At 39.8% G+C, this 23,565-nt stretch overlaps 1 protein-coding gene across 2 annotated transcripts in view; it reads right to left on the bottom strand.

Moving 5' to 3' along the window:
- FAM172A (family with sequence similarity 172, member A) overlaps nt 1-23,565 on the bottom strand; it is a 357,065-nt gene that overhangs the window by 3,393 nt on the left and 330,107 nt on the right. The window lies entirely within an intron of this gene.

A 23,565-nucleotide genomic window follows, 5' to 3' on the forward strand; every position in this document is an offset into this window, starting at 1 on the left:
CACTCCCTCTCCCGCCTCGAAACCACCCACTTCCCCAGGCTCTGCGCGCGCGCGGGGATTGGTTTCCCCTGTGCGCGAAATGCGGCTTCTGCACCCACCCAGGGCACCCATGTTTCCCTGCTTTCCAGCAGGAAAACTCAAATCGGATTTTTCTTGCCTCTTCAGGAAGTGTGCTGTTAGGAGGTCACTAGACCAAACTGTATGGGATGCTTAATGAAGGACCAGATGCAAAAGACACTTTGCCTATAAGTGTCCTAGAAGGCTACATTTTTATTTATTATTATTTTTTACAGATTTTAGGGGGCAGTTTTTGAAAAGCTAAGAAAAATGTTTCAAGGCAGTGACTACTAAAAGAGCATCTAGACCTTTTTTTTTCAGGAGAAATCCAACTTACAAAACACACGCTTGTCAACTTATGGGGTTATTTTATTTTACTACAGCTTCTCTCTGTGGCTTCAATTTAATAGTAATGCACAATATTTTTCAAGTCAAATCTACCTACAGTTTAACAGGCAAACAAAACAGATGTAGACATAACAGGTGAGGTCATTAATCTGTTTTTGACTCCTTGTGATAGCTCATATCATTTCACCAGTAGATTCACAACTGAACAATTTTTAAATTAAAAAAAAAATGCCGAAACCGGTTTGGCTCAGTGCATAGAGCGTCGGCCTGCGGACTGAAGGGTCCCGGGTTCGATTCCGGTCAGGGGCATGTACCTTGGTTGCGGGCACATCCCCGGTGAGAGATGTGCAGGAGGCGACTGATTGATGTTTCTCTCTCATCAATGTTTCTGGCTCTCTCTCTCTCTCCCTTCCTCTCTGTAAAAAATCAATAAAATATATTAAAAAAAAATAATAATAGTAAGACTCTCCCATAGAAATAATGAGTGAGTAGCTTTAAGACAGTTGAAATCTCTTCCTAGATCACTCAATTATGCAGAGAGATACTGCCTGGAAGTCTCCAGATTCAGGGCCTCTGTCTGATACTTTAACATTGTTAATGATAATTCTTTAGTCTGTAATAGTAGGTCATTGCTATGGTTACTCTACAATGGTGCAACACTTTGCTTTCCCCTTCAGCTATTTGCTGAGACCTGGTAACCACATTTGTTGCCTAGCAACAGTTTTGTGACAGTATCACAATCTCAGAGTTACAACAATAAGGATGCTATGGCTGCAGTTGACCAGAGAGCAGAAAGCTACAATCTGTGCATGTGACTTAGCTGTGGGAGCTGGCCCTAGGAAAGAGCCCCTCTCTCTATAGGTCCCCTCACAAGGATGCTCTCTATCCTCTTCTCCTTTGCAGATCCACCTTATAAACCTGCATTTGAAACTAGGATCCAGTATTGAAGACATATCCTTGAGAAATATCTCCCAACACTACTGTATTCAGACTTTAAAAAAAAAATGAGGTCATTTCTCTATGTGCTTACTCATTTTGGGCAAAATTAAATGTTATTCAATGGGAGAGAGGGTTTATCCAGGCAAATCCTAAAGTGACTGACTGGATTTTGACAAGTCTTGGTACATGCCCTTGGCCCGAATCGAACCTGGGACCCTTGAGTCCGCAGGCCAAACCGGTTAGGGCGATTTTGACAAGTCTTAACATAATTCTTGGTATAAGAAATTACACATATGCCTGTCTGCATCAATAGGTGTGTAAAATTTCAAGTTCTTTAAAGTATATGTAACATCCAGATATTTATCATTATAATTTTGAATTTGGAGGCATTTATATTCTCTGAACCCAACTGAGCAGTTCTACACATGGTCAGACATATCAACTTTAAATAATATTTTGTGGGTATATCTAGAAGGAGGCCCAGTTTCTGGAAAGGTTTATGAAATACCTGTCCCTATTTCTATAGTACTTGCAACTCTAGTTTCATTTCAACAATAACTGCTAATTGCACTTATAATGATGATAAAATATTTTAAAATCAATTGTATTTCTTCTTTTTGAAAGTCTATTCTCAGTTGCATACTTCATGGCTAGCCCCAAACAGAGTAAGAAAAAAAAAAAGGTGTTAATTGTCTCTTTTCCTTCTCATTTCCCATGCTTCCAGGCTCATTTGGCATTTCCTCCATAGTGATCACACTTACACTTACTAGTGTTACCAAGACTATGATCAATTTGTAAGCTATCTCACGGAGCTCTTCTCATAATTCCTTCCACCCCCTGAAAACCAATTCAATCTATGAATCTAGAGGGACCTGAGGAGTCAATGGTCTGAAGCAATTTTAACTCCTTTATTTATTTTTTTCTTTTCTAGTGACAATCTTTCTGAAGGATGAACAAATTTCCCTGGTGATAAAATCACTACAAAGGCTTTTTAGTTTTAGCTTATGATTACTCTCTGCTTGATTAGTCCTTGGCTGAAAAGACCAAAGTCCCTGAGATAACCAAGTATCTGCACTGGCTCTCAACATTGACTCTTGTAATTTAAGAGTATAAATAATGAGAATGTGTACTCTGTCAGAGGAAGGGAAATTGCTAAGAATAAAAGTAATAAGCAAGGTGGGTTAGAAACTGAATTACAGAGAATGGCATGGGGGAGGGAGAATTCTCCCTAAACGAAGGAATATTTTATAGAAATAATGGCTTACTTTTTAAAATTTTTGAAAGTAGATTTTTAATAATTTAAAAATAGCATTTCTACATTAGGTAAATGCATGTCCATCTGGAACTGCATATACACATTTCAAGAACATGTTTTAAGACCATTTAAAAAATTCAGGACCAAAGTTCAATGAAAATACAAATTTATATGACTATCCACCCATGGCAATGCTTAGAGAATGGAAACTTTCAAGAGCAGCTTTCTAGTATTTAAAGCATACACCACTTTAGAGGAAATTATCCCACTAGGGCAGAAACACTAGGCCCGTGGTCGGCAAACTGCGGCTCTCGAGCCACATGCGGCTCTTTGGCCCCTTGAGTGTGGCTCTTCCACAAAATACCATGTGCGGGTGCATGTACAGTGTGATTGAAACTTCGTGGCCCATGCGCAGAAGTCGGTTTTTGGCCTGGGCGAGTCTATTTTGAAGAAGTACTGTTGATATTTGGCTCTGTTGACTAATGAGTTTGCTGACCACTGCACTAGGCCATTAAATTATCTATTCATAAAAGGATAAAAAAGAAAAGTTTAGGCCAATAAAAAAAGCAGCCATTTATTAATAAGCTGCAATGATGTGTAAGTGACATGGAAACTAGTCCATTTCGCATTACCATGCTATTTAAAGGAGACGACATAGTCTGATAGTCAGAGCCTGGTGTTTCCTCTACCACAGCTTTACCCTGATCAAAAAGCTCCTCTTTTTAGGGATTGTGACTCTTTCCACTTTTCAAACCACCATTTTCTTTTCTTTTTTAAAAAATATATTTTTATTGATTCCAGAGAAGAAAGGAAAGGAATAGAGATACAGAAACATCAATGATGAGAGAGAATAATTGATCAGCTGCTTCCTGTACTCCTCACACTGGGGTTCGAGTGAGTCTGCAGTCCGGTCATGTGCCCTGACTGGGAATCAAACTGTGATCTCCTGAGCCATGCCAGTTGGGCCAAACATCATTTTCTTAATATAGAGAGGCCCCCACAATGTAGGGAATAAAGGGTTTTCTCATATTTAAATGTCTGCCATGTTCTCAGGGAATGATTTTTTAATCCTTTGGATTGAGAGGCTTGTTCGTATTGGATAAGTCACCTTTGGTCTCCCAATCCATAAAGTCAAGTCAGTATTAAAAGAAAATGTACAGGATCATAGTGCTTTATTATGAAAAAGTGCTTTGCTCAGTCTCAATCAGTGGGTCTCAATGGGCATAGTAGTGGCCTCTGGGGCATTTTGGAAATTTGCAGTGATGTTTTTGGTGGTCAAAACATTTACTGGAAGATTTTTAGCATTTACTGGGAGAAGGCCTGGAGTGGTGGACATCCTGCAGTTTGCAGGGCAGTACAGCACTATGAATTGTTCTGTACCCTACATGGATTTTAAATATTCCACCAGCTATATGTACATGTAGCTGAAAAACTTATTTATAATTAGATGGGCTTAGAATTTAGATCTGTTTAACAAACAGTCAAAGTATTTTTGGCATTATTTTAACATACACAGAATTTCCCAGGAATCCAACCATCATGTAAACTGAAGGGATTTTGTACTTTATGTTGTTCAGAATATTACCAAGAGTGGTTTACCACATGAGAAAATCTCATCACCAATGGCATCACTGTCCACTGCACCTGAGTTGCCAATAAACACACCTGCCTTTGTAGCTGTCAAACTCATGGTGATGCTATACACTGGCCCAAGTATCTGACTACCATATTATGCCTTCTCATGTAGCTTTTTCTGAACACTTTAAATATTGATATGCACATTATTTTTATTATAAGCTTCTTTTTCTTTTATTCTTCCTATATGTTTACTAGTACGTTACAATAGTAGATGGGTTATGTTATTTTTAGATTTTATTTCAGGATAGTAAAAGCAATGTATAATCTTTGTTGTAATAGAAGGTATTTAGATGATCAAGGGTCAGCTTAAATAAAAATGAATAGTTAATTCTTTTTTTATCACATTAGAGATTAATTTTCCTTATAATCTGAACCCTAGTCTATCTCTTTTATGCTTATACAGACAAAGAACATCTTTTATTTCTCTTAACGTTTCTTCTAAAAATACTGTTTATCAATGATGTTGTTCTGTGTGAAATAATCAAAAGGTAGGGGAGAGGGGACCTTCCAATTAAAATACTACACTGAATATCTACCCTTTATCTATCACTTGTTTTAAAACATGAACTGCAGCAATTTTCAAAACTGTAAAGATAGCACAAATGGTCGAAAGAATTAGGAACTTTAAGTATGAAGGATGAAACTATGAATCATATAAGAAAGATAAAATTGCTAAAATGTTTCATTTGTTTTCCCAAAAGACTATATATTTAAGAAAAAGTGTCTTATAATGGAACTGAGAAAGAGGGAGACTACATTTATGTAACAGCATTTAGAAATTAAAGAAAAATGGGTGGAAATAGCACTGAGAGTAGAATTCTCAAAGAACAAGCTAAGAGAGAAGAAAACATTGCGTATCTTCTGTCTGGTCTATTCCCCTTACTTTTTGTGATGGCTTCAATCCAATTGTTTCTTACAAACCTGCTTTGTCCACACTCCTCTTCACTTGGTCTTAGTACTTATATTGGAAGAAGTAGGTTATTTACTTCTTCAATGAATCTTTTAATAAAGTGAAGAATTCTCTGGGAAAGTAAATAATCATTCTTTAAATGATATTATTCACACACACACACAAGATTTGCTAGAGATGAGGCTTACTAATACAATTGGATGGATGGTCTAAAAGTAAGTTCTCACTAAAGAGATAATTTGGAAGAATTCCTTGGTCAGCCATTTATTATTCTAATTATTGCTAGTCACCTTATTTTTACATGGTCCTAGACCCGTGGTCGGCAAACTGCGGCTCGCGAGCCACATGCGGCTCTTTGGCTCCTTGAGTGTGGCTCTTCCTAAGCCTTAGGAGTACCCTAATAAAGTTAATAACAATGTACCTACCTATATAGTTTAAGTTTAAAAAATTTGGCTCTCAAAAGAACTTTCAATCGTTGTACTGTTGATATTTGGCTCTGTTGACTAATGAGTTTGCTGACCACTGTCCTAGACCAAAAGGTCATGGAATAATTTCTATAGTCTATCCATAATTTACATTTGAGGGGAATGGCCTAGAATAGGGAATATAACTGTTTATAAAGTCATCTGTGAATATGAAGTATCATTTTTTTATCTTTGTTTCAGGGTGGAAAAGCTAGCATGTGCCCTAACCCTCTCATTGACACTCCCTCTCCCCTACCCCCTCACAATGAAAGAATTAGTTTTTAAAGCAAAAGAAAATGAATACATTTTATGTTTCCTATGATAAAAGGTGAGAGAAAAAACCTAGAAAGATATGCAACATTAACAGGATAACTTGTCTATGATATTTTCAAAATGACAAGGCTTGATTTTAAAAATTGATCTTTAACAAGAAAAAGAAATATGGGCAATTAGGAAATAATGAAGACCCTGTCAATATAGCTATGTTGATAATAACAGGTAAGGGAATTCTTGAGAAAATCTAATATATAAAAATCAGGAGGTCTGTAATATGCATTACTGAGTCCCAGCGGGATTAGCTAATGAATTTATGAGCTCACCAGCAGTTATTTTTAGAAAGTTATAAAGAATTAGAGAAATACCAGAGCACTGAAAAATAATGTGCCTTCTAAAAGATATAAAATATAACTACTAAAATTCATTTTAAAATGAATTCTAGAGCTTCTAAGGAGAACATCATTAAAAAACCCAAACTTTCCAATATTTGAACAGTGAAGGGTGCCTAAAGGAGACTCTCCCAGTCAGAAGCACTAGTGTGGACTCAGCCACACTGGGGGCAGGTAATAAACGAAGTGGGGTGAGGTGTTCACATGGCTCAAGAAACATGTTGCATTGCCTTGTTAAATTACTTGTGTAAGATACAGGCAAGTCCCTTACCACTGCTAACCACTGTTGCAAGCCCTGTAAAGCTGAGACTGTTGAGACCCTAAAAGAAAGTCATCAAGCTTGACCAGAGAGATAACAGGGAAGCTGAAACAAACATAAAATCAGTGGTAGAAATTTTTAGGTCATTTGCAGCTTCTGGAGCAGTCTGTCCTTTCCTTCAGCCTCTTGTCAATCTCTCTCACATTGAATCTGGCAGACCCCTTTAATAAACCATCTCCTAACTAATAAAAAATGGACACATTTTTATTGCTTCAATGACCTATTAAACCCAGAAAGTTGGTGTAGAAGTGCTTTCTTTGGTTTTAATTCTTGTCTCACACAGTACTCTTACTGTTGCCAAAAGCTTGGCCTCCAAGATATTGTTTCCCTTTAAAATTTGAGCCCAGGGATGGGCAAAAGCTCTCTTTTCCCACTTTCCCTTTGTCATTTTCAAAAGTAACTTTAACAAAGAATTGTAAGAGCACAGAGTACTATATAAGGTAATGCAAAGAACCAAACAATAGTTATTTCATAAGTACAGGTTTATGATTATTCCCAACACAATCAGCAAAGAGCTGAACTGGACCTCATGCTAGAATAAACTGTCAGAAAGGATTGGCCCGAGCTGGTTTGGCTCAGTGGACAGGGTGTCGGCTCTCTGACTGAAGGATCCCGGGTTTGATTCCAGTCAAGGGCATGTACCTTGGTTGCAGGCTCTATTCCCGGCCAGGGCGAGTGCGTGGGAGGCAACCAATGGATGTTGGTTGCCTCTCTGTCTCTCCCTTGCCCTTTCACTCTCTCTAAAAATCAATGAAAAAAATAAAAGTATCCTCAGGTGAGGATTAACAACAACAAAAGGACTGTTTGTTCCTATGTAGGTAGGTGTGGCTTATGGCTGCTAGTTTGTGTGTGTATGTATGTGTGTGTGTGAGAGAGAGAATAAACTACAAAATACTTATTTCTAAATAAAACAAAACCTTTACTAATTCAATCTAAATTTTTTGTTGTCCTCCTCTCTCAGTTGTGGATTCTACTCTATATTTTGTGAGCAGATACTTTTACCGGAGGTCCTGTGATTGGTTAATTTATACAGTCATACATGTATTTACTGTATGTCAGGTACTATTTCTGGAGCTGAGATACAGTGGTGAGCAAGATATATAATGGCTCTGCTCTGTAGCACACATGTTAGTAGGGATGACAGGCAGAAAGTCAGAAGCACTGTGAAGAAAACACAATAGGAGGATGTGAATAGATGAGAAGGAGGAGGAAGAAGAAGAGGAGGAGCAGGAGGATGAGGAGGAGGGACATGGAGGTGGTCCTCAGATCCTCAATTTAGATTGGATGGAGAAGACTTGTGACCTGAGACCTGAATGGCAAGAAGGCAGATGAAGTCTGGGGCGAGTGCTGCAGGCAGAAATCTGGAAGAACAAAAGCAGGGGCTCTGAGGCAGAGCTTGTTACGTGGAGAAATGGAAAAGTTGGAGTGACTGGAGAATGGCAGGTGAGGGGAAAGTGGTATTAGATGATTCAGAGAGGTGGGCAGCCTCTAAGCCATGTGAGGGCTCACAGGCCATAGTGACAAGTTTCAATTACATTCCAAGTGCAATGGTCTGTTTGCAGAGTTTCAAGCATTTTAAAAAGTACATTGGTTGGCGTGTGGTGAGTGGATTGTGGGGAGTTAGAATGATGGATTTAACCCTTCCTGACTGGATTTGAAACTCCTCCTACCGATACAACGTTCTCTGGGGCTCACTCTTCTACTACACACTTCAGAATATAAACCCACATACTGCTAGTTTACCTGAATGAATGAATGAATGAATAAGTGATACAATAATAGTGATATTCAGTAAGAGGTGAGAGTCTAATCTATAATATCTATAATAATAAAAGCATAATATGCTAATTAGACCAGATGTCCTTCCGGACAACCTTCCAGACAAAAGCTGGGACTGCGAGGGAAGCCCAGGTCCCAGGTGCTTTACAGAGGCTGGAGGGAGCCCGGGTCCTGGGTGCCAGAGGGAAGCCAGTGCCAGCAGCCTGGGAAAGGAAAGCCTACTCTTGCACAAATTTCATGCATCAGGCCTCTAGTACAATAGTATTTCAAAGTAGTGGGTAAAAAAATGGAGTTGAAGTAGAAACAGCATTTTCCTCAACAATCCTGCTCTTGTTATACATGCTGATATGTCTGGTTTCTCAGCCCTTAGAAGGAATGTAGTGGAAAGGTATTGGGACAGGGACTAAATGTAGCATTCCATTTCTGCATGCAGTCCAAGCTAACTGGTGGGCTTATTTTCCAGGAAGGCTTTTCCATTAAGGTTTTCATTTCTCTGAATGGACACAACATTCTCTTTACTTGAGCTCAAAGCCTCTCAGTCATCTTTGCTTTTTCCCCCTCCCTTGTTGGCTGCCTCCTGATCCAGTTAGCTACCAAATACTGACAAGTACACCTCAACAAAGTTTTTCAGTCTCTTTCTTCCTTTTCACCCCCCACTGTTATCACTCTAGATTTAATGACCTATCATTTAAAATCCAGAAACATCCTCCTAATTTCATTGCCTTCAGTCTCTCCTTCTCTATCTCATACACTATCTACCAGATGAAAATTTTAAAGTATAATTTGTCTTATATCTCTTCTTTGCTCAAAAATATCCAATGACTCTCTTAATTTCTCAAATTAAGTAGAAATTAATTAGGTTTAAAGTCCTTCATTCTCTGGTTCCAGTCTTCTTTTCTGGGTTCATCCTTCCACTCTTCTTCTATACTGGTAAGAATCCTCTATTCTCCCAGGCCCAGATCAATTGACATTGCATAAACCTTTTCAAAATCTGAGAAACTGGGCATCTGTGATTCTGGTGATTTTGAAGTCCAGCCAGAGAAGAGATAACCACTGTAAAGGTTTTGAAGGCAAGGATCAAACTTGATTCATTTTCAACACAGATTGATAAAATATACCTTATGCTGAAGTGTATGCTGGCTTTCAGAGTTACGAAATAAATTCCTCTAAAATTGTTATGTAATGGCAGTTGGATACTCTATAATTAAAGCTGAAGGAAGTAGATATACTTCCAATATACTGATGAGGGGATCCACAGTCCATTAGCAACTAGTTGATAAGCACTGACAAATACTGAAAGTATCTCCTAGGTCTTTTTAGCTGCTAAAATGTAAATATAGCTTAGAATCAAAAGAGGTTAGGAAAGTGTCAAAACTGAGAATTCCCAGGGAGTCAAACTTTAACTGTTCAAGAGCTTGCAAGATGGAGCTGACCTGGCCCAAATTTAGATGTAGACAGAAACATATCCTATCTAATAATAGACAAACACGGTAATTGACCGTACCTTCGCTACGCCTCCCATTGGCTAATCAGCACGACATGCAAATTAACCACCAACAAAGATGGCGGCTAATTTGCATACTGCAGGCAGGGCGGGCCAGTGCGAGCCGCCATCCGGGCCTCCGTGTGCTGCCTAAGCCACACCCCCAGCCGGGACCCCCGTGTGCGACCCTGGGTGGGCAGGACCCCCGTGTGCGGTCCTGGGCGGCGGGGCTTGGTGGCGCGATCGGCCTGAGGAAGCCCTATCCTTGCAGGGGCTGCTGGGGGCCCGATCAGAGACACAAACATGCAGGCCCAGCACCCAGCAGCCCCAGGCCCCGCCATCATGGTGCTGGGGCTGCTGGGGGGATCAGAGACACAAACCTCAAGGTGCTGGGGCTGCTCGGAGTATCAGAGACACAAAACCACAGGCCCTGCACCTAGCAGAACCAAGCCCCGCTACCGCGGTGCTGGGGCTGCTGGGGGCAGGATTGGAGACACAAACCTGCAGCCCCAAGCCCTGCCATCGTGGTGCTGGGGTTGCGGGGGAATCAGAGACTCAAACCCAAAGGACTGCCACCCAGCAGCCCCGGCACCCAGCAGACCCAAGCCCTGCCACCATGGCGCTGGGGCTGCTGGGGGCCGGATCAGAGGCACAAACCCGCAGGGGGGCCCTGAACCCAGCAGCACCAAGCCCTGCCACCACAGTGCTGGGGCTGCTGGGGGCAGGATTGGAGACAAACCCGCAGGGGCGGGCCGGCACCCAGCAGCCCCAAAGCCCACCACCTCGGCGCTGGGGCTGCTGAGGGCAGGTTCAGAGACACAAACCCTGCGAGCCCTGCACAGGACGGGTGCTCTGCTCCAGGCGAAGTGCTTTCCCTCCAACCCAGCTATCCCTGGGAGTTCGGCGTGGAGGGCGCTCTCCCTGGGAACCCGGAAATCCGCCTCTGGGGCGACTGTGCAGCAGCTATGCCTGGCGAGCCACAGAGAGGGTGACCTACCCATGCGGATGTGTACGCTGGCGGAGGCCACGCAGCTGCCATAGTTGAAGTCCTTGATGTAGGAGCGGGGGTAGTGGGGATCAGAGTGGGCCAGGTTGGCAATGGAACCCCAGCTCCCCACCGAATGACTACAGCACAAGGTCCTCAGCCACTTCCTGAGCAGCAGTCAGCCCCGACCGGGGATCAACCTGAAACCTAAGTAGGTGCCCTAGCAGAATGGAACCCAAACCTTTGCTGTAGCAGAGGAGCTCCGACCCACAGCAGGGGCCAGGACAGCTGACGAGTGCAGCGGTGGTGGCGGGAGCCTTTGCGGCAGCACTAAGGAGCAGCAAGCCGAGCGGGCAGGAAGCAGCAAGCAGGTGGGCGGTAAGGAGGGAGGGGTCCCGGACTGCGAGAGGGCACAGGCCGGGCTAAGGGACCCCCGAGCCATCCCCAGTGCACCGGGCCTTTAATCAAATATAAAATAAAAAGATGTGGAAAGGACCGTAGATAAAATTTCATATGAGAGTTTCATTTCACAGGTAAAATCTAAAGTTTAGAGAGGTTGTGATAGGCCGAAGTTACACAGGTATTTTGCTGTAATATAGTCAATATTTATAAATCAGTTAAGCACTGAAAATGAAAACAATTTTCAGTAGATGAACATCTAATTGCTTTAAGCTCCATGTCAATATTTATTTCCTCTAATAAATCACCTTTACTTCACACCAACTACTCCCTTTCTTTATGTTTCAGTATTTTGTATGTGGTGTGTATTAGATTACCATATATTTGCTTTGCTTAGCTAGTCATTCCATGTATTACAAATACCTTGCTTTATCTCTAAATCCTTTGGAGGTAATCCCTTAAAACTTTTTATTTCAGAAATCACGATTGAGGCTTAATACATGTTTGTTGTATAAACAACTGTCTGGGACAGAATTCATCAGAAAACTGATGCTGATTAAATGTTATTAAACATATAACAAAACAAAATCACAGAAAATTTCTATGGCTTTTACACTATTTTGATGATGATTTCCATTTTGAAATTAAGGAAATGGAGATGCATACAGAAGATCATGAAAGTAAAAACTTGTGAATTTACAAAGCAAAGTGCTGTTGGTATTCTGAAGACATTATTTTGTATTGTTTTGTCAGATTTTCAAAACCACAGCTCTTTACTTTGTAGTCAACAGGAAGAAGGAAGTGGAGAAAGGAGGAGGTTGTAAATTAGTCATTACAGATTATCCCAGTCACTTAATGATTTGAAATTGTAATAAAGCTTATAGGACAATTTTGGGAGAACTAATATATTTACAATACTGGGTCTTCCAATCAATGAACATGCTATATACTGCCATTTATTTAGATAATTTTTGATGCCTCTTAATAAAGTTTTATCATATTTTCCCAAATTGATACTTTGTACTTCATTTTTAGCTGCATTAATTCATAATTACATTTTTAGCTGCATTAATTCATAATTACATTTTTATTCTGAGATAATTATAGATTATATTCAGTTGTAAGAAATAACACAGATTGATCTTCTGTGTTCTAATTTCCCCCAATGGTAGTAACACCTTGTAAAAACCTTAGTAAAGCCCGGGCTGGTGTGACTAAGTGGGTTGGAGTGTCATCCTGTGCACCAAAATATTGCAGGTTTGATTCCCTGCAATGACACATGCCCAGGTTTTGGGCTTGATCCCTGGTAGGGGAATGCAGGAGGCAACCAACTGATGTTTCGCTCTCACATCAATGTTTCTCTCTTTCTCCCTCTCCCTTCCTCTCTCTATAAAAGTCAATATATATTTAAAAAAACAACCCCATAGTAAAATATAACATCCAGGATGGTGACAATGCTACAGAATATTTCCATCAGCATAAAGATCACTCACATTGCCCTTTTATAGCTACACCCATTTCCCTTCCAAACCCCTCCTTAACCCTCACAACCACTAATCAGTTTTTTTAAAAAAAATATTTTTATTGATTTAAGAGAGGAAGGGAGAGGGAGAGATAGAAACATCAATGATGAGAGAGAATCATTGATTGGCTGCCCCCTGGATGTCCCCTATTGAGGATCGAGCCCACAACCCGGGCATGTGCCCTTGACTGGAATTGAACCTGGGACCCTTCAGTCTGCAGGCTGGTGCTCTATCCACTGAGCCAAACCAGCCAGGGCTAATCTATTCTTTATTTCCATAATTTTGTCATTTCAAGAATCCTATATAATAAAGAGCTGATATGCTAATTAGACCAAACAGCAGAACGACCGTCCGGACATCCTTCCAGATGACCGTCTGGACGACCTACCGGATGAAGCCGGAGCTGCAAGGGCCGGCTAAGGCAGCCGGGGCTGCGAGGGCTGAGCCCCTTGCACGAATTTTGTGCATTGGGCCTCTAGTGTCATATAAATGCAACCATACAGTAACCTTTGAGATTGGCTTTCCAAAAAATTTAGCTTAATTCCCTGGAGGTTTTCCTAGGTTGTTGTGTGTATCAAAAGGTTGTTTCTTTTTATTGCTGAGTAGTATTCTGTGGTATGGATGTACCACACTTTAACTATTCCCCTGTTGAAGGGCATCTGGGTTGTTTCCAGTTTTTTGGCTATTACAAATAAAGCTGCTATAAACATTCATGTACAAATTTTCATGTGAAATAATTTTCATTTTTCTGGGATAAATGCTCAAGAGTGCAACTGCTGGGCTGTGTATTAATTGCATGTTTAGTTTTCCAAGAAACTGCCACATTGTTTTGAGTCATTGAACCACTTTACATTCCTTCCACTAATGTGTAAGTGATCTAGTTTCTTTGTATATTTGCCAGTGATGTATTAAAATTGGGTAGACTGATTCCTCCCACTTTAATCTTCTTCAAAATTGTTTAAGGTATTCTAGTTCCTTTGCTTTTCCATATAAATTTGAGAACAATCTTGTCTATATCTATTGACCTTGCCCCAAAAGGTATCCGCTTGAGCTCTAGAGGATCCAGAGACTAAAGTTAGTCATGCAGATGGTCAACCATTTTATTTCTTCTAGTCATATATTTAAAAAACTTTAAATTATACACTTAATAGCCTCAAATGTATTCATACCATTAACTAATGAGATGAGTAAAATATCACATAAAGCAAATTACAAATAACATAAAACTGGCATAAAATTACATTTTCAATGATGCAGTTGAAGAAAACCTAGCTGTCAGGTAGTATCATCTACCTGCTGACCACTGGTCATGAAGGCTCCCTGTCACCTGATGATGAACACTGGCAGCTTCTGGAGCAGTGGTTCTCAACCTTGGCTGCACGTTAGAATCACCTGGGAATCTTTTTAAAATCCTGATTTCTGGGCCCCATCCTCCGGAAATTCTGTTTCTTTGTTATTAATGTTGTGGCCTCACCCCATAACACTCCTGCGCTGAGCATCTGATCCCTGGTGGTCAGTGTGCATCATAGCGACCAGTCGTTCTGCTGTTTGGCCGATTTGCATATTATGCTTTTATTACATAGGATTATGAGTCACTGCATTGAGGTGATAAATGCAAACCAGTTGTGGAGAACAGATGCTTTTTTTGCTTGTATCCTTCATGTTTACTCATGACATAACACTACAGAGAAACTTGGGAGAAGTAATCCAGAGGACATAAAGATAATGTGTTTCAGGTGACCTGATAGTCTGTGATAGTCTGGCTTCCTCAAGAGACAAAATTAAGCACATCTAAAGGAATGGATGGATTGTTTCTCCTTTAGACAATTGTATTTTTTAAGATAACTATATTATTTTTATTTTTGCCCAATGAGAATTGAGCAATAGAAAGTCTGAGTTTATATTCCATGGCAAAAACTTGGGTGACAGATTATTTTTGACATTTTGGGGTCATTAATATGCTTTAATATCCATTCAAATTGTGAAGGCTAACAGGATATGTGCCCAAATAGATGGCTCTTCTATTTTAAAAAGGTGTGTGTAGTAGGGTGGAGGGGGTGGGGGGTGCCTAAAGGAATGTCTGGGAGGAAGGGCCAAGATAAAAAAAAATAGTGTTGACTTTACTCCGATATGTGCATAAATAGATTATAGAGGTCCCAAACTGGATGGCACATCTGTAAAACTTTCAGCCTACAAGCCTACATATGATACTCTAGCCACAGATCATCATCCATAAACAGCCCACAGCATATGGAGAATTTGTAAAATTCAATTTTAAGCAAGTTGATTTAAGTTGTAATATGATTGTAATATGTATTCCCAGTAATTATCATCATCATTAAGAAATGAAAGTTAAAAGAGTATTTACTATGTTCCTAGCACAGCATTAAGCACTTTAATACACTAATTAATGTAAACCTGAGAATGATTTTACCAAGGTGGTATTACTTTCACTTTGCTGAAGAAACTGGAGTCTGGTGAGGTTATGGAGTTTTCTAACAATCACAGTGCTAGTAAGTATGAACTTAAAATCCATGAATGCGGGACTTAGTTTTGTTCAACCTTTATTCCTATTGCCCTATAGCAGTGCTTGACGCATAGAGGCTCCTGACAAATATTTGTTGAAGTCATTGAGTCCAAATGCCAACCTCTTAAACTCTATAGTACAGGGCTATGAGAATATAAGCCTATTGATGGTTTCAGTTTAAAGCAGATGACTGCTTCTTTTTTTCTTGAAGTAATGAGACATACTGTATCAACTTGTGTTGGTACAGTAAGTGGAAAAATGATAGCTATCTTCGGTGTACCTATGTGGACTTCTAGAAGACATTTTGGTGCAACTAAGATTTTTTTCATTTTCATATTCTTTTCTTGAGCTGGTTAGCTTAAGTGTATAAAAGATTGGGTTTAAATAGTAAATGATTCACTTAATTCTATAAGGATAAATATATATTATTTGTGATTTCATATCTATCTATCATCTATCTATCTATCTATCATCTCTCTCTCTCTCTCTCTCTCTCTCTCTCTCTCTCTCTCTCTCTCTCTCTCTCACACACACACACACACACAACTGTAGACTGAATCATTTAAAGGATTCAGGAAAGTCCACAATTACTTCCTGTTTACCAAAGAGGAGTAAAATTGGAACATATGAATGGCCCAACAAAAGAATAGCCCCAACTGGAAAGTTTTTTTCTTAATGATGGGTCAATATTATACCAAAGATAAAAAGTATACAAACATTAATGCATTATCTATTTAATTTCTGTAGGCATTCATTTCTTCTCTTCATTTACTCATCAATTTCATCTTTTAAAAGCCAGATGAAAACCTGTTGTAAGATACAATTTTCTGATAATACTTTTAAAGGTGGACACTAAACACATAAGTTAGTGTAGCAGCCATGTCACCAAATAAAAATGATGACCCATGCCACAGTGATATGATAAGGAAGTAGTTAATGCAATACAGAGTGTTACTGTTAATGGCATAGGTTAGCATGGTACCGCTAAGATATCTCTGTATTCTGTTTTTCTATATGTATCATTATCTTTTTTTGCTAAAATATCAACGTGAGTGTATCCTGAGTATAGAAGATGAGCATTTGCTCTTAGCTGACAACTGATAGCAATCTTTCATAAACCGTGAATGCAAACCTATTGGAGAAAAGAGCCTCAAGGTCAATGCTCCTAATCTGAGAGAGTCAATCAACAGGTCATTTCCTAAACATGAGGTTTCTCTGTAACCATTCCAGACTTGTATTTTTCAAAAAAGAACAATTTTTCTCAACATAGCACATTAAGCTTCCAGTAGTTGTAACACGGAAAGCAACATTTTCAGGTTTATATAACTCACATCTCTTCTTGACATGAAATAATAGCCAAAAGGATAAGGGCAGCATCGGCCTCAGTGAAATAAATATACTGAACTATATAAAAATCTTGTTTCTTATCTTTTAAAAATTTATTTATTTTTGGTATTGATTTCAGAGAGAGGAAGGGAGAAAGAGATAGAAGAGAGAGAATCACTGATCGGCTGCCTCCTGCATGGCCCACACTGGGGATTGCAGAGACCAGCCTAAAATTATTGCTGAAAGGTTACAAAATCACCCTCTTTGCTTGCAAGATGGCTGCATATTAATCATGTGTCCTTGGTGACTCTCCCAAGTAAGGAGCTTATCACATCAACAGGGCACTCAATAGTCACAGGTAACACAGCCGGCTCTGTTCCTTATGAACTTGTCAATGATAAAGACAGTGTAAGAGTACTTTATTCCCAAAGAATTGGCAAAGCTTCCAGAGAATATTAAAAATTATAGTCCCAAAAGGACAGTTCAGTAAAAATTCACCAACCCTTTTTATTATGAAGACTACTAATATGAGTCATTACGTCCCAAGGCAGCAGAACTAATGAGCACATAATAATTTAAATTCTATGACATTTAAACAAAATATATGACAACGAAGTAACAAAAACAGGCAATGAGCCTAATGTTTTCTAAGAGTAAAAGGAGATAATGTAGCACTTTTTATTTGAGTTGGTTCAGAAAATACTTGACCTCTATGGTGAAGCCTGTGGTCCTTTCTATGTCCATGAACAGGCACTACTATACCACATAGTAATGGAGAATGATGTGGAGCCATTTGTTATGGCTTCTGTACCTCCTCAGCCTGAAAAGCCCTCCCTTCTTGTGTCTATACTTCTTTCTTAACAGATCATAGGAATGTACTTCCTACCTTAGAATGCCTAGCTGTGAGAACATCACATAAAATGCATTTTCCTCTCTTTGATATCATTGTATTTCTATTGCATTGTCCTTGTTCCTTTTAGCATGCTCATGCGTCCCCACATTTATTAGTTATCTTGACCGCCTATTGAACTGTTAATGCCTGTCTGTTCATTGAATTACTTGAACATACTCTTGGCATAAGAACCCTCCATTAAAAAAAAAAAAAACCCTGCCGAAACCGGTTTGGCTCAGTGGATAGAGCGTCGGCCTGCGGACTGAGGGGTCCCGGGTTCGATTCCGGTCAAGGGCATGTACCTGGGTTGCGGGCACATCCCCAGTGGGAGATGTGCAGGAGGCAGCTGATCGATGTTTCTCTCTCATCGATGTTTCTAACTCTCTATCTCTCTCCCTTCCTCTCTGTAAAAAATCAATAAAAAATATTTAAAAAAAAACAAAAAAAAAAAACCCAAAACCAAACCCTCCCTTGATAACTGCATAACTTTTATCACCACTTTCCTGTTTAGAAACTTTCCTTCTTAAAACCATTGATTAGTTTTCTGACTGAATCCGAGATCCATTTTTCTGTTCTTATGCCGGCAGCCTTCTGTTGCTAAAAGACACTGTTACTTTCCTTTCTCACTGGCATGTTAGCCATAGTTTCAGATCCACATTCCTATCATCACTCTATTTCTCTTTGTGTCTGCCTCCTCTTGAAAATATGTTTGTAGCTATGGTGCAGTGGAGAGCACTCCAGACTTGCAGATATAACCCGTGGGTGAGATGTCCAGTTCTAACACTTTCTAGCTTTAAAATTCTGTGCAAATTATCTGGCTGAGTCTCAGTTTCTTTATGTATAAAACTAGAGGCCTGGTGCACGAAATTCGTGCATGGGGGTGGGTGGGTTCCCTCAGCCCAGCCTGCACCCTCTCCAATTTGGGATCCCTCTCACAATCCAGGACTGCTGGCTCCCAACCACTCACCTGCCTGTCTGATTGCCCCTAACCGCTTCTGCCTGCCAGCCTGATCACCCCCTAACCACTCCCCTGCCAGCCTGATCAACGCCTAACTGCTCCCCTGCCAGCCCGGTCACCCCCAACTGCCCTCCCTGCAGGCCTGGTTGCCCCTAACTGTCCTCCCCTGCTGGCCCAGTCACTCCTAACTTCCTTCCCTTCCCAGCCTGGTCACTCCTAACTGCCCTCCCTTGCCAGCCCTGCCCTCCCCAGGCCTGGTCGCCCCTAACTGTCCTCCTCTGCTGGCCTGATCGCCCACAACTGCCCTTCCCTGCTGGTCATCTTGTGGTGGTGATCTTTGACCACATGGGGGTGGCCATCTTGTGTGACTTAGGCTGTTTCCAAATCTTAGCTATGGTGAATTGTGCTGCTATGAACATAGGGGTGCATATATCCTTTCTGATTGGTGTTTTTGGTTTCTTGGGATATATTCCTAGAAGTGGGATCACAGGGTCAAATGGGAGTTCCATTTCCAGTTTTTTGAGGAAACTCCATACTGTCTTCCATAGTGGCTGCACCAGTCTGCATTCCCACCAGCAGTGCACAAGTGTTCCTTTTTCTCCACATCCTCTCCAGCACTTGTCGTTTGTTGATTTGTTGATGATAGCCATTCTGACAGGTGTGAGATGGTACCTCATTGTTGTTTTGATTTGCATCTCTCGGATGATTAGCGACTTTGAGCATGTTTTCATATGTCTCTTGGCTTTCTGAATGTCCTCTTTTGAAAGGTGTCTATTTAGGTCCTTTGCCCATTTTTTGATTGGATTGTTTATCTTCCTTTTGTTAAGTTGTATGAGTTCCCTATAAATGTTGGAGATTAGGCCCTTATCAGATATAATGTTGGCAAATATGTTCTCCCATGTAGTGGGCTTTCTTGTTGTTTTGTTGATGGTTTCTTTTGCTGTGCAGAAACTTTTTATTTTGATGTAGTCCCATTTGTTTATTTTCTCTTTAGTTTCCAATGCCCTAGGATCTGTATCGGTGAAGAAATTGCTTCGGCATATGTCTGAGATTTTGTTGCCTTTGGATTCTTCTAGTATTTTTATGGTTTCCGGTCGTATATTTAAGTCCTTTATCCATTTTGAGTTTATTTTTGTGTATGGTGTAAGTTGGTGGTCTAGTTTCATTTTCTTGCATGTATCTGTCCAATTTTCCCAGCACCATTTATTGAAGAGACTGTCTTGACTCCATTGTATGTTCTTGCCTCCTTTGTCAAATATTAATTGAGCGTATTGGTTGGGGCTGATTTCTGGGCTCTCTATTCTATTCCATTGATCTATATGTCTGTTCTTGTGCCAGTACCAGGCAGTTTTGAGAACAGTGGCTTTGTAATACAGCTTGATATCTGGTATTGAGATCCCACCTACTTTGTTCTTTCTCAGGATCGCTGCAGCTATTCGGGGTCGTTTTTTGTTCCAGATGAATTTTTGGAGAGTTCGTTCTAGGTCTGTGAAATATGCCGTTGGTATTTTAATGGGAAGTGCGTTGAATTTATAGATTGCTTTGGGCAGTATGGACATTTTAATGATGTTGATTCTACCAATCCAAGAACATGGTATGTTCTTCCATCTGTTTATGTCTTCCTCTATCTCTTTTTTCAACGTCCTGTAGTTTTCTGAGTAGAGGTCTTTTACCTCTTTAGTTAAGTTTATTCCTAGGTAGCTTAATTTTTTTGGTGCGATGGTAAATGGGATTGTTTTTATAATCTCTCTTTCTGAAAGTTCACTGTTGGTGTATAGAAATGCCTCAGATTTCTTGGGGTTAATTTTGTATCCTGCTACATTGCCAAATTCATGTATTAAGTCTAGTAGCTTTTTGATGGAGTCTCTAGGGTTTTGTATGTATAATATCATGTCATCTGCAAATAAGGACAGTTTTACTTCCTCTTTTCCAATTTGGATGCCTTTTATTTCTTCTTCTTGTCTAATTGCAATGGCTAATACTTCCAGTACTATGTCGAACAGGAGTGGTGAGAGTGGGCATCCCTGTCTTGTTCCTGTTTTTAGGGGAAATGGTGTTAGTTTTTGTCCATTGAGTATGATGTTGGCTGTGGGTTTGTCATATATGGCTTTTATTATGTTGAGGTATGATCCTTCTATTCCCACCTTGCTGAGAGTTTTTATCAAAAATGGGTGTTGAATTTTGTCAAATGCTTTTTCTGCATCAATTGATATGACTATGTGGTTTTTTTCCTTCAATTTGTTTATGTGATGTATCACGTTTATTGATTTGCGGATATTGTACCATCCTTGCATCCCTGGGATAAATCCTACTTGGTCATGGTGTATGATCTTTCTGATGTACTGCTGGATCCGATTTGCTAAGATTTTGTTGAGGATTTTGGCATCTATGTTCATGAGGGATATTGGCCTGTAATTCTCTTTCATTGTGTTGTCTTTACCTGGTTTTGGTATTAGGGTGATGCTGGCTTCATAGAATGAGCTTGGAAGTGTTCCTTCCTCTTGGATTTTTTGTAGTAGTCTGAGGAGGATAGGTTTTAGTTCTTCCTTGAATGTTTGGTAAAACTCCCCTGTGAAGCCGTCTGGTCCTGGGCTTTTGTTTGCTGGAAGCTTTCTGATGACTGCTTCAATTTCTTCCATAGTTATTGGCCTGTTGAGATTTTTAGATTCTTCCTGATTAAGTTTTGGAATGTTGTATTTTTCTAGAAATATGTCCATTTCCTCCAGGTTGTCTAGTTTGTTGGAGTAGAGTTGTTCATAGTATTTTTTAACAATCATTTGTATTTCTGTGGGGTCTGTTGTTATTTCGCCTCTATCATTTCTGATTTGGTTTATTTGGGTCCTCTCTCTTTGCTTTTTGGTGAGCCTGGCTAGAGGTTTGTCGATCTTGTTTATCCTTTCAAAGAACCAGCTCTTGGTTTCATTGATTTTCTGTATTGTTTTTTTGGTCTCTATGTCATTTATTTCTGCTCTAATCTTTATTATCTCCTTCCTTCTGCTCACTCTGGGCTTTTCTTGTTGCTCTCTTTCTAATTCTTTGAGCTGTAGATTTAGATGATTTACTACCATTTTTTCTTGTTTGTTGAGGTAGGCCTGTAGAGCTATAAACTTCCCTCTCAGGACTGCTTTCATTGTGTCCCAAAGGTTTTGGATTGTTGTGTTTTCATTGTCATTAGTTTCCAGGATGTTTTTAATTTCTTCTTTGATCTCATTGGTAACCCAATCAATATTTAATAACATGCTATTCAGCTTCCAAGTGTTTGAGTATTTTGGGTTGTTTTTATTGTAGTTTATTTCTAATATTATGCCCTTGTGGTCTGAGAAGATGCTTGGTATGATTTCAATCTTCTTGAATTTGGGGAGACTTTGTTTGTGACCCAATATGTGGTCTATTTTTGAAGATGTCCCATGAGCACTTGAGAAGAACGTATATTTTGTTGCTTTGGGGTGAAGTGTTCTGAAGATGTCAATTAAGTCCATCTGATCTAGTGAGTCATTTAGGATTGCTGTTTCTTTGCTGATTTTTTGTCTAGCAGATTTATCCAGTGATGTCAGTGGTGTATTAAAGTCCCCTACTATGATTGTATTGTTGTCGATCTCTCCCCTGATGTCTTCCAGGAGTTTTCTTATGTATGTGGGTGCTCCTGCATTGGGTGCATATATGTTTATCAGGGTTATATCCTCTTGTTGTATTGATCCCTTTAGTATTATGAAGTGGCCTTCCTTATCTCTTGTTATGGCCTTCACTTTGAGGTCTATTTTGTCGGATATAAGTATTGCTACCCCAGCTTTTTTTTCATTTCCATTTGCCTGAAAGATATTTTTCCATCCCTTCACTTTCAGTCTGTGTGAGTCCCTTCTAATGAGGTGGGTCTCTTGTAGACAGCAAATGTATGGGTCATGTTTTTTTATCCATTCAGCCACTCGATGTCTTTTGATTGGACCATTTAGTCCATTTACGTTTAAAGTTATTATTGAAAGGTACTTGTTTGTAGCCATTTCTATTTTTTTGTGGCTGTTTTCTTTCTGGGCTTTTTATTTCTTCTTTTTACACCAGTCCCTTTAGCATTTCTTGCATTGCTGGCTTGGTGGTGATAAACTCCCTTAGCCTTTTTTTGTCTGTGAAGCTTCTTATTTCCCCTTCAATTTTGAATGATAGCCTTGCTGGATAGAGTATTCTTGGATTCAGTCCTTTGCTTTGCATCACTTTGTAAATTTCTGTCCATTCTTTTCTGGCCTGATGTGTTTCTGTTGAGAAATCATTTGATAATCTAATGGGAGATCCCTTGAATGTAACTTTCCGTCTCTCTCTTGCAGCCTTTAAGATTCTCTCTTTGTCCTGAACATTTGCCATGGTAATTATGATGTGTCTCAGTGTGGGTCAATAATAGCACCTATTTCACATCTTTGTTTTGAGGAGCCTATGAGATGATATATGTGAAAGTACTTTAGTAGTATGCATTCTAAAGTACCATCCACATGTAAATATTAATGGCCAGTTTCAGATATATGGGATTTGTGTGTTCTTTACTCTCTAGATACATCCCCTCCAAGAGCTTGTTTTCTAGTTAATATTATCATTTGTGTGTGTATGTATATGAAACTGGATTGAACCAATTTATAGGACAGCTTTATAGTTACATCAGTAATAGAAAACTGAATTCTTTGCCATATATCCATCCATTTTCCTCACTTTTCTCACTATGTTGAGTGATTCTATCATTCTAAGTATTTGAGTCTTTAAACCTGGTATCACCTTCAAATATTGTTTAATGCGTATAGTGGATGCTTGTGGATTTTTTTTCCTGCTGCCCAGCATCTTCCATGCCTTAGAGAATATTACAGAATGTAAGTGGTGGTGGGGAACAGATGGGAAGTTTCACCATTTACAACCATTTAATAGTGCACAGGGAGGAGACAAAAAAAGTGGTTGGACTGATGTATTTCCATCACTTCTGGAGAAAACAACTCAGTCAGTGATGTTATATTATAGGTCTGTGGGACAAAGAGAGCATGATGATTTCAAGTTCAATGAAGGGCAAGCAGTTGCAATAGCAGGAGTAGGCAGCCTCAAAGTGTGAAAAAAATGAGCTAAAGGC

This window comes from Myotis brandtii, unplaced genomic scaffold (genome assembly GCF_000412655.1).
Source record: "Myotis brandtii unplaced genomic scaffold, ASM41265v1 scaffold344, whole genome shotgun sequence".
Taxonomy (NCBI): domain Eukaryota; kingdom Metazoa; phylum Chordata; class Mammalia; order Chiroptera; family Vespertilionidae; genus Myotis; species Myotis brandtii.